This window comes from Amphiura filiformis, chromosome 2, assembly GCF_039555335.1.
Source record: "Amphiura filiformis chromosome 2, Afil_fr2py, whole genome shotgun sequence".
NCBI classification, from domain to species: domain Eukaryota; kingdom Metazoa; phylum Echinodermata; class Ophiuroidea; order Amphilepidida; family Amphiuridae; genus Amphiura; species Amphiura filiformis.
This window is the reverse complement of record NC_092629.1, coordinates 72,991,894-73,005,307: the sequence shown is the minus strand read 5'-3', so window position 1 is coordinate 73,005,307 and position 13,414 is coordinate 72,991,894.

Sequence of the window (13,414 nt, the reverse complement as noted above, 5' to 3'; positions counted from 1 at the left end):
GTGAGTCAGAAAGAGAGCTTGTGAGTAGGGTGAAGTATCAAGTTGATTGATAAGCTGATTGGATTTATTCATTTGATTTTGTTTTAAATATTTTGTTGACTCATTCACTCATTTATTGATTAATTTATCTATTTATTTATAAATTTTTACTTATTTATATATTTATTTATTTATCTATTTAGTTATTCGTTCATTTAGTTTAGTTTGATTTAGATCGATTAATCGATTGATTGATTGATTGTTTGATTGATTGATTATGTGAGTGAATGAGAGAGATGGATAGATTCAGAAAGGGGAGAGTATATCAAGTTGATTCGGATTAGTTGATTGGATTAATTACATTCATCGATTGCTTGATCTGTTGATCGCTAGGTAGGTTGATTGGTTAAGTAGGTGATTTAATAGCTGAGTGAGTAAATGGGGTCATTGAGCAGTATAGGGATTGAGTAAGCAGTTCAAAGTATAAGCCTACTTTACGTGAAGGGGTGAATGGATAAGTTCTTTCTTTCTCCTGGCTTGGGACCGTTACTGTCCACACCACCCCGGACCCCCGTTGCCTCCAGTTTCTTCATTGAAGGTAAGTTGTAGGTTGTACTGTTTGATACATGTTTTTATTTGGAAGGGGCCGCTGGGGATGACTTATGACCCCACCTTCCTTGCTCTCGACCCAGCTGCTTCAGCTCAGCAGTGATAATTTAGGCACGTTGCTTCCCATAAATAGTGTCATAGGGACACGGGGGCACGTGTCTCCCCCAATCGATCTGGAATTTTAAAAATCCCATGGCGAATTTGCTGACCCCCATTAGACCCTTTGTCCCCACCCAAAAAAAAAATCGTGGTCGGTACCCCCCACAACCATGTTAAAGTTTTAGCGCCTCGCTTCCCGTAAATTATACTAGGCCTATTCACTTTTGACTGGGGGATCCCTCCCCCACACAAAATTGCTCGAGCCAATCCATCTGGTTCAGTGATGATAAGAAAATGGAAGCTAGTTGTAGCCTAAAACCCGTTACGATCATGTAAATGTGTTAGTGCTTACTCTTATAATCACACCTTGCTTCCCATAAATTATATATGATATCCGCTTTAGGGGAAAGCTTTCTGACTGGGGACCCCCACCACCCCCCCCCCCCCCCCATACAATTGCTCTCAATCCATCTTGTTCGATAAAGGTCACCCACCCACACACCCCCCCCCCCCCCCCACACACACAATCTCCCTCACAATTGCTCTCAATCCATCTTGTTCGATAATGAGCCTAAAGCACGCTATATCCATGTTAAAGTTTTAGCGTCTTCTCCTATTTGAACATCTCGCTTCCCATAAATTATAATGTTCACTTTTATTTCGATGGGGCATTAGGGACAATGACTTCTGACTGGGGGAACCCTCCCCCACACACAATTGCTCGAGTCAATCCATCTGGTTCAGTGATGAAACAAAAAAATGGAAGCTGTAGCCTAAAACCCGTTATGACCATGTAAATGTTTTAGTGCCTGCTCTTATAATCACATGTTGCTTCCCATAAATTATAGGCCTAATGTCCACTTTTACATGTTTAATTTATTTGTAAAGGGCATTAGGGGAAAAGACTTCTGACTGGGACCCCCCCCCGCACCCCACACACACACCCCCACACACACAATTGCTCAATCCATCTATGGTGATACAAAACACTGCATTTTGAGCCTAAAGTACGCTATAACCATGATAACCATGTTAAAGTTTTAGAGCCTTCTCTTATTTGGACATCTCGCTTCCCATAGATTCTAGTGTTTACTTTTTTTTTCGAGGGGGCTTAGGGACAATGACTCAAAGGGGATCCCCCCCACACACACACACAATTGCTCTCAATTCATCTAGATCAGTGATGATACCAACAAAATGCAATTTGTAGCCTAAAAAATCATGGTCAGTACCCCCCCCGCTATATAAACCATGTTAAACTTATAGCGCCTTCTCCTATTTGGACATCTCGCTTCCCATAAATTATACTATTCAATTTTGACTGGGGACCCCTCCCCCCACAAAATTGCTCGAGTCAATCCATCTGGTTCAGTGATGATACAACAAAAATGATACTAAAAACTGCATTTTGAGCCTAAAGCACGCTATAACCATGTTAAAGTTTTAGCGTCTTCTCCTATTTGAACATCTCGCTTCCCATAAATTATAGTGTTCACTTTTATTTCGATGGGGCATTAGGGACAATGACTTCTGACTGGGGGACCCCCTCCCCCACACGCATTGCTCGAGTCAATCCATCTGGTTCAGTGATGAAACAAAAAAATGGAAGTTGTAGCCTAAAACCCGTTATGACCATGTAAATGTTTTAGTGCCTACTCTTATAATCACATGTTGCTTCCCATAGGCCTAATGTCCACTTTTACATGTTTAATTTATTTGTAAGGGGCATTAGGGAAAAGAATTCTGACTGGGACCCCCCGCACCTCACACACACATACCCACCCCCACCCACACACAATTGCTCTCAATCCATGGTGATACAAAACACTGCATTTTGATTTTTGAGCCTAAAGTCAAGTACGCCATAACCATGATAACCATGTTAAAGTTAGCGCCTTCTCTTATTTGGACATCTCGCTTCCCATAGATTATAGTGTTTACTTTTTTTTTTTTTTTTTTCTTAGGGACAATGACTCAGAGGGGAATGCCCCCCCACACACACACAATTGCTCTCAATTCATCTAGATCAGTGATGACACCAAAAAAATGCAATTTGTAGCCTAAAGCCCCTTATGACCATGTAAATGTTTTAGCGCTTGCTCTTATTTGGACATGTTGCTTCCCATAAATTATATATTATAATGTAGCCTACCATTTTACATGTTTAATTCATTTAGAAGGGACATTAGGGGAAGTGACTTCTAACTAGGGACCCCCCCCCACACACACACACACACCACCCACACAAATTGCTCTCAATCTAGATCGATGATGATACAAAAACTGCATTTTGAGCCTAAAGCACGCTATAACCATGTTAAAGTTTTAGCGCCTTTTCTTATTTGGACATCTCACTTCCCATAAATTATAGTATTCACTTTTTTTTATTTCGAAGGGGCATTAGGGACAATGACTTCTGACTGGGACCACCCCCCACACACACACACACCCCCCACACACACAATTGCTCTCAATCCATCTGGTTCAGTGATGATGTATGTTTGCTTTTATGAAACTTTTTAGTTCATCCCTGTTTGAACACAGCTTTAGTACGTAGGGCGACCGGGCTATAAAAGATAAGAGCGCCCTCGTTAGGCCTCCTATATTTTCATCGCCAAATACGCAGTTCTATTGCATGTAAGCAAGTCACTGATAGACGTGACGGTTCTCTATAGAAGAGATTGCTGAAAAAAGTTTTTTTAAGGGATGGTCTTGTTAAACACTCCAGTTAGGACATTTTTTGCATTCGCAAAATTGATTTTTGAACATGCACGGGTGGGATAATGGGAATGCTGTGCAATTATTATAAGCCCTGGGGATGGTTAATTTTTTGGGGAAAACATTTTTTGGCTTCTGATTGGGGACCCCCCACACACACATACACCCACACACACAATTGCTCTCAATCCATCTCGATCAGTGATGATACAAAAAATGCAATTTGTATATAGCCTAAAACCCCTTATGACCATGTAAATCTTTTAGCGCTTGCTCTTATTTGGACATATAATGTTGCTTCCCATAAATTATAATGTCTGCTTTTACATGCTTAATTTATTTAGAAGGGGCATTAAGGGAAATGACTTCTAAATGGGGACCCCTCCCCCACAACCCTCCCCAACACACCTCAGTTGTTCGGTGATGATACAAAAAAACTGCATTTTGAGCCTAAAGCACGCTATAACCATGTTAAAGTTTTAGCGTCTTCTCCTATTTGAACATCTCGCTTCCCATAAATTATACTGTTCACTTTTATTTTGAGGGGGCATTAGGGACAATGACTAATGACTGCGGGAAACCCCCACACACACACACACCCACACCCCCCCCCCCCAATTGCTTTCAATCCATCTGGTTCAGTGATGATACACAAAAATGCAATTTGTAGCCTAAAACCCATTATGACCATGTAAATCTTATAGCGCTTGCTCTTATAATCATGATAATCACATCTTGCTTCCCATAAATAATATTGTCCGCTTTTACATGTTTAATTTATTTAGAAGGGGCATTAGGGGAAATTACTTCTGAAGGGGGACCCCCCCCCCACCCCACCTGAGACACACACACACCCCGTTCGGTGATGATAGAAAAAAACTGCATTTTGAGCCTAAAGCACGCTATAACCATGTTAAAGTTTTAGCACCTTTTCTTATTTGGACACCTCGCTTCCCATAAATAACAGTGTTCACTTTTATTTCGAGGGGCATTAGGGACAATGACTTATGACTGGGGACCCTTCCCCCCCACACACACACACATTGCTCTCAATCCATCTGGTTCAGTGATGATACACAAAATGCAATTTGTAACCTACAACCCCTTATGACCATGTAAATGTTTGAGTGCCTGCTCTTATAAATCACATGTTGCTTCCCATAAATTATAATGTCCCCTTTTACATGTTTAATAATTAAAGAAAAAGGTTTTTTAAGGGGGTACTACACCCCTGCACAATTTTGTGCCTATTTTTGCATTTTTCTCAATATTATAGCGCATTGGTGACAAGTAAGATATGTATATTATAGGGGCAAGGACTACAACTACTGCACTGGAAATTTTATCTCAACACAGACACCAGTTGTGGAGTTACAGTCAAAAATGAGGGAAAACCAATATTTGATCAATACATCAATAACTACTTGCCTTGAGTTGCTGCATTTTCAGTGCAGTAGTTGTATTCCTTGCCCCTATAAGATTACTTGTCACCAATGCGCTATAATTTTTGAGAAAAATGCAAAAATAGGCACAAAATTGGCCAGGGGTGTAGTACCCCCTTAAGTGATGGTCTTGTCAAACACTCCAGCTACGAATTTTTTTGCATTCGCAAAATTGATTTTGAACATGCACGGGTGAGATAACGGGAATGCTAATTATTATGAACCCTGGGGAGGGTTAATTTTTTGTTGGGGGGGCATTTTGGGCACACATTCATTAACGGATCACCTTTTTAATGGGGGGGCAGTACAAAACCTTGATTTAGATGCAAAATGTCATCCTCTCATTATTCCTTTTTGACCATTAAAGATTTGTGCAATTATAAAGGGAGGGGGGCACAGATGTTTTGGCAGGTCGAGAGGGGAGAAAGTATTTTTGCCAGGCCAAAGGGGCAGCAATTTTTGGCACATCTTTTGAAAATACCCATCATTATTGCACAGCCCCTAAACATAATATCAATGATTTCTTATTTTGTCTGTGATTTGTAATGTTACTATTGTATGTGATTTTTTTTCTTTTATTGACAAGACTCAGTGACATAGCCGAAATTTTTCTGATACCAGAATCTCAACTTTGATAGTGGGTGTCAGGAGGAAGAAAGTCAATTGGGTCATTCACATATAAGTATGTAATTATGTATAGCTTCAGGCCCATACGCAGGATTTAGTTTGGGTGTGGATGTGGTACTCCAAAGAGGGGATCTTTGAATTAAAAGTGCGCTTGTAAAAATTGGGACTTAAACCCCACTAAAATTATCAAACCTTTTTTTCCCAGTTTTGGACCATTTCATTGAAAAATGTGGACTGTTGTGGATTTTTATAAAGAGAAATTGTAAAACACAGATCGGGTGATTAAGGAAACTTTCACACAGATACTGGCAACGGGACCCGGGTGCTTAAAATGAAAGACCTGTTTAGAAGTGACACTACAAACAGTAGAATGAAAGCAGATACAAGTTTGCATTATATTCGCTTCTTTATTTTGTTCTTACAAACCCACAAGGGGCATACAAATATGTTGAGTATAATACTTCTTAGGCTTAAAGGAAGGTGACCTGATATATTTGGAAAATCAAATTCTTTAAAACTTACGTATAACATAAAATGTCATCCCTTTCAAGCACTCATGCAAAAAGAAAATGTAAATGTTTTTTGTAAATGTGACTAATTCCTAATGGAATTACCGACAGGGTGTCTAAATAAAAATAGGCCCTGTGGAATGGGGTCCATAACTTTAAGTATCAGCAGTAAAATTAAAATGTTCTTAAAGATTCAAAAACCACAAAGTGCCTGCTTTAAAATTATGCAAAAAGCGTCACAATCCGTTCTCGCATCACTGAGATAATTGAGATTGTACAAATAGACTCATTTTTGGACCGTTCCAATGGGGCAATACACATTAACAATATGCATTGTAGTTTAAAATGAAAAAATAAAATGATGAATACTCCCAATGTTGTTGGATTCAACATAAATCAATCAATCAAGCATTCAAGCAATCTCTCAAAGAATGTTGTTCACACATTTCTCTTTGGGTTAACAATATGTAAAAGTGAATCTTCTAAAAATATTGTTCACTCATTTCTCAAGCAACAGTAGGGCTGGCCTTAATATTGCAGTGGCTGAAATAAATTGTTCTAAAAATGGTTACAAAAATTAAATGGTTCAGGTGAAAGTATTGATTGTGAAATAAACAAAATTTGAAAAATAATATCAATAACCGTGGAGGCATAGTTTCTGATCAGACAAGCTATCACCTACCCAACAACACCGGGAGTTTTACGTGTATTTCCTCCATACTAAACTACAAAGCAGCATATTATTGTTAACGTGTATATTGCCCATTGGAAAGGTCCAAAATGGGTCTATTTGCAGTTTTCCAATTATCTCAGTGACGCGTGAACGGATTTTGATAATTGTTGCACCATTTTATAACAGACATTTCATGGTTTTTGAATCTGTAAGGAACTTTTAATTTTACTGCTGGTAATTGATGCTATGTCCCCAAATCCACAGGGCCTATTTTTATTGAGACACCCTGTACAGTGTGATATTGGTAGTCTACAGTGTTTTAATTAATGATAATCATCATGATCATGTATTATATTGATTTCAAGTGAAAGGTCCTATTTTTCTCATAAACATATTGAAATTAGAAGTTCCAAGTCAGTGTATTTCCCAAGATATCTTCAAAAAACTGCCTAATTAGTCAAAACAATGGTATACCATAGTTTTGACTAATTCGCAGTTTTTTGATGATTTCTTCGAAATACACCGATTTAGAATGCCAAATTTCAATATGTTTATGAGAAAAATATGAGCTTTCTTCTGATACCAAAATCAGCATTTTGATGAGGTAAAGTGGGGGATGAGATTTTCAATCAGGTTACCACCTCTAATTTCAAAATGTTTGAACCAAACTTATAATAAGTACAGGTTCTACATAAAGTTTGTACTAACAACTTATGCAAAATATGTATGTTTTATTTAAATGAAACTTTAAATGAGGTATGATTACGAACACTATAAAGTATGGGCAAACACATTACCTTAAGGTGGTACCGTACTACACCCCCTAATAAATTTTGTGACTAATTTTGCATTTTTCTCAAAAATAACTTTACACTGGTAACAAAATTATGTATATTATAGGGGAAAGGAATCAAATTACTTCACTGAAATTTCAGTGATTCAATACAAGTGGTTCATTATATATGTTATTCTAGCGGTACCTCTTTTCTTATCATAAATAACGTACTGCTTGTCTCGAGTCACTGAATTTCCAGTGTAGTAACTGGATTCCTTGCCCCTAAAATATATATAACTTTTTGTGTGTTATTATTTTTTGAGAAAAATGCAAAAAATAGTCACAAATTTATACCACCTTAGCAACAACAAAAAATTGTTTCATTTACTTGTCCTCCATCCACCAACCGACCCAAAATTGGCCAAAATCAGGGTCGGCCCTTTAAAAAAATTAATTTAGTTATACGTTTAAAATGTTCAGACTAATTTACCATCATATTCTGTTTATGTACCAATACCTGACACTACATTTTATAAACATGTAATTTATAACCAGTTAAAAAGGGAATGATATAGAACTACAGAGTATCATGATAATATTATGTGATGTGATCTGTGAAAACCCTTCACATGGCAACATTTTGCGTTTTGTACACAAAAAACATGGAAATATAGATCTCTTTTTAGAACTGTTTTCATTTTGTACCTGTGATTTCAATGTCAAAGGTATGAGCAAAGGATTGATTTAGCCTTTATTACCTTTATAAAACAAAATAGGATAATGTAACATACAAAGGCTTTTCACAAATCACATCAAATCAAAACAATCACTCTTTTTATATTTGTGCTAAATATTGAAATACACATTACCACTGTATAAACATGTAACTTTATTTCTTAATGTAAAGTGTGCCAGTTTGGGCATCAACGTCTGCGCTTTTTTTAAAATATACAATCCAAGTAAACACAATGTTTCTACATATTCGCTTAAGGTTATATGGTTAGAAAAGGTTGCGACAATGTTCAAATGTTGTTGCGGGTTATATAAAGGCTATAAAGCGTTTTCATATTAACATTCACAAACGTTTAGAAAACTTACTGCAAAACATTGTAACTTAATGTTACTTAAATGTTGCAAACATTTTGACATTTATGATATTGTAGTATTTTTTCATACACACATTTTAAAACGCTTTTCATGTCCTTTATAAAATGTGACATGTTATTTAAAACATTTTGACCAAAACCCAAAATATAACCCCTTTAAAATAGGGTGCTTCTTTTTTTAAAGTCAAGTAATTGGTTCGTGTTATCCCTCTGTTGTCTTGAAATGTTTTGACTTTAACACTAATCCCAGCAAAAGTGTAAAAAAAACCTAAAATTGTTAATAAATTATTTAAAAGTGAAGGATAAGTCGATAAAATTGTCATTTGGTATTTTTGAAATGAAAAATTTGGCAAAAACAAAACAAAAACAGCAGTGTTGACTAAGTTCCATTCAAATACATGATAGCTAATTTATATACTGTCAGTATAAAAATTACAGATTCATGTAAATGTCTTATTTTGTTTCAAATACACAGCTTTTGGCTGAACTACTAGCATGCTATGTTAGCACATCTATGACAATGACAATGGTACCAAGATCAGAATTTTGATGATTTTTAAGATTGTCCTGATGAGCAAATCACTGAATGGGCATTTAATTTCATTAAGGGGGTACTACGCCTATTTTTGCATTTTTCTCAAAATTTATAGCGCATTGGTGACAAGTAAGATATGTATATTATAGGGGCAAGGACTACAACTACTGCACTGAAAATTCAGCAACTCAAGGCAAGTAGTTATTGATTTATTGATCAAATATTGGTTTTCCTTCATTTTTGACTGTAACTCCACAACTGTTGTCTGTGCTGAAATAAAAATGCCAGTGCAGTAGTTGTAGTCCTTGCCCCTATAATATACATATCTTACTTGTCACCAATGCTCTATAATTTTGAGAAAAATGCAAAAATAGGCACAAAATTGGCCAAGGTGTAGTACCCCTTAAAACATCCTTGATTGCCCCAAAATGGGAGTAGTCATTTAAAGGGGTATTTTGTGATTTTGGCATCCTGTTTTTAGGGTATAGTTCAACAGATATCCACAAAAAAGCAAATTTCAGTTGCTGCAGACTGAGAATTTGACACGTTATGCATAATTACATGTAATACAGTGCACCATAGACTATGTGTTGTAATTTGGGGCTGTCCGGAAATACAAATTGGGCGATGTCATCAAACAATCCAATCTGCAAGAAAACTTATGCACACAAATTATGATGGGAGTCCCAGATTTCTCTTTTGGAGTAAGTTGGGAGGATGTGCATTACAAATGTCTCTTTAAGCCATTTTGTCATCATTATGGGGCTAAAATTGAGCAAATTGTTCTTGAAATTGACTGAAATAATGAGGTCCTTTCGATCTTTTGGCAACAATCATGTGAATGACTGTGGGCCACCAAACACCCCTTCCCGCTTTTGGATTCTCCTTCACCATGTTTTTCAGTCATCTCAGCTATCATAATCAGGGGTAGCATTAAGGCCCGAAAGTCGGGGGTTGTTTTCCTGTGTTTTTCACTCCCGAGCTTGCAGAAAATCCAAATACATGGGGTGAAAATTAAATCTCGGGGGTGAAAAATGTTTTGCAGTGTAGTCAGGGGTAGGAGTAAGGTCCAAAAGTAGAGGGTCAGAGTTCACCCCCGAGCTTGCACATATTCCCAATATAGAGGGTGAAAAATTAATATTTTTAAATTTAGGGGTCAATTACCCCGATCGGGGTTAACGCTACCCCTGATCTGCTTGTGCTTGTTTGCCATTAATCGGGTGATGGGTATAGGCATACATGTAGGTCAGTCAAAGGTCAACATGGTGATCAAGTGTCCAGATTTCAACAAAAATGCATGGTCTCAAATTAGTTGTCATGTAAAATAAAGTCAAATAAGGAATAGTTCGCTTTGTCTAGAATGCTTTGTTTTTACTGCCTAAATTTATGATTTGATCAACCCTGTATAGGGCCTATTGAACATGACCTATTTTGTAATGTTTGCTATGTATCAAAACATCCTAAATGGTAAGAACTACAAACCAATTTGGGATAATTTTTGTTGAAATCAGAGCACTTTTACATTTTGTATAGTTTGTGGCCAAAATAACTGACCATAATTATACTGGGTTTGACCTTTCTGTTTGTAACTCTAGAATGGTATGTTGCAGACAGGTCAAACTTTTTTCTGAATCCTTCACATGAGAGGAATACTAGTCCGGTTTTTAACAAAATTTTGAAATTTGACCCCTGAGTTGACCTTTGAGCGACCTCTACACTATACCAATCACCAGACTAATGGCAAACAAACACATTATGATAGCTGTGGACCTTTGCCAACAGAAAAACATGGTGGATGAAAATCTCTAAAGAGGAGCTACAAATTGCTCCATGCTCTAACACATCCATAAATTTATAAAAACTAATTTGTAAAAAAGCCATGTTTTTGAAACCATATATTTTGGCATTATTTGTAACATACCAGGTCTCGGTCTCGATACCATCTCAAGACCTGGTTTTGCAGTGTCTCGGTCTCGGAACTTAAAAGTCTCGGTCTCGGACCTCAAAAGTCTCGGTCTCAAACGTTTTCTAGTTCGAGACAAGAAGAACATGAGGAAAAAGATATGATTTTCTGTTGTTGTTCATTACTTATTCCTTACCCTATGGGGGATGTGCATAAAACATGGGTAGCATTTTTAGCCTTTTGGTATATCGATGACCCCTTTTTCTAGGCCAAATTTGGTATAAGAATGGGTCCTTTTATATTAATTTTTGCAGAAAATTTTGCCTCCACTGTAGCCAACATTTTTGAAATTTTCCCAAAATTTAAAAGGAAAATTATAAAAATTAAGACAAATTGTGTTAAATTTGGGTCCAAATTTCTTGAAAACTTGGTACATTGATGAATCCCCTTTCAAATTCTCAGCGGCAAATCCTTACCCCAACCAAACTTGAGTATCCCGGGATTAAACCAAGGTCTTGGTCTCGGAACTTAGAGGTCTCGGTCTCAGAAGGGGTGATCTTGATCTCGGAAGGTTTGGTCTCGGTCTCGGACGGGCAGGTCTTGGTCTCGGACGGGCAGGTCTTGGTCTCGGACATAGAGGTCTTGACTACAACACTGCCCACTACCCCAACCCATCCCCCTGGCTTGCCACATGAGAGTGAAAGTCCATACGGACAAAGTACGCTAACTTCGTTAATTTTAACTGCTGCATCCTCCCTTTGTGAGATTGTTTCATGTTTGAACTTTGTACAATATATTATCATATCATGTATTCTTGTTCAAAAAATACCCAATTCCTAAAGGTGCCTGTAAAGGCTCATTCAGTGATTCTTTCATCGGGAGGATCATAAAAATCATCATAATTCAGGTTTTGGCACCTTTGTCAGTGTCATGTGCTAACATAGCCATGTACATAAAGACAAAAGAAGACTTTTACACAAATCTGTAATTTCTCTACTTCAGTAGAGAAATTAGCTACATGTACGAGGGGGTATCAAAAAGTTTTAGAAATCGCACAGAAGTGAAAGAGCTATATCAATGAAATTTTGTCAGTGCAATCACTGGTCCTTATGTACACTATGGTGCAAAAATGGTCTCATAAGTATGTTTACTTTTTGTTACAGGAGCTAGATGTCACTACCTGCCTATGTATAACCGCATAACCAGCAAAATGGAGAAAATTGAGGCATGCAGCATGATTAAGTTCCATTTTAAGGGTTACAGTGCCCAGAAAATCTGTGATAAAATAAAAATTCCTTTTCCATAAAGCGACAGTGACATATCGCAATCACCACTGAAAATAACTTTCATTTCATCATCAATTTTCTAGGCACTGCAACCCTTCAAAAGCAGGATCTTAATAATGCTGCTTGCCTCAATTTTCTCAATCTTGCAATTTATGCGCAGTAACTGGGGCAGCGGGTTATTGGCATCTAGTGACACCTGTAAAAAAAGTAAACATACCTATGAGACCATTTTTGCACCAGTAATGTACATAAGGACCAGTGATTGCACTGACAAAATTTCATTGATATAGCTCTTTCACTTCTGGGCGATTTCTAAAACTTTTGATACCCCCTCGTATTTGAATGGGGCTTCCCAGCTTCAACTTTGTCAATACTGCTGTTTTCTTGTTTTTTTGCCCAATTTTTCATTTCAAAAATTGAATTACTTATCCTTCCACATTTAGGCAAATTATGAATAATTATAATTTTTTTTATACATACGCTGGAATCACTGAATGGGCCTTAATTAAATACAAATACACATAGAAAATGTTTATTACTCTAATAGTCTATTTGGCTTCCTTGAGAGAGAGTGATGTCAGAACATTGTTGGAGTAAAATTTACTTCCTGCGAACAGTGAGCACAGACGTACCACCTTTAGTGATTGCACCTGTAAACACATATTTCTTTGAGTCACTGTACGTACGATTTAATACCACATGTATGCACACACTGATATCACTTTCTCGAAGCCAAAGGACTATTAGCTATTGGTCATAATCATCTATGGGTGGCCGTGAGGGCCAAAAGGGTCTCAAAACCACACAAGGGTCTCAAAAGTACAATAAGATCTCAAAAACACACAAAGGTCTCAGAAATAAACACACAACAAGGTCTCAAAAGTATAATAAGGTCTCAAAAACACAAAAAGCTCTCAGAAACAAACACACAGTAATGTCTCACTAGCACAATACCAACAGAGAAAGGACTCAGAAGCAAACACACAAGAATGTCTCAATAGTATAATAATTAAGGTCTCAAATACAGAAAAGGTCTCAAAAACAGAAAAGGTCTCAAAAACAGAAAGGTCTCAAAACAGAGAAATTCAGAAAAGGTCTCAAAAACACGTTATGGTCTCAAAAACACGTTATGGTCTCAAAAACATGTTATGGT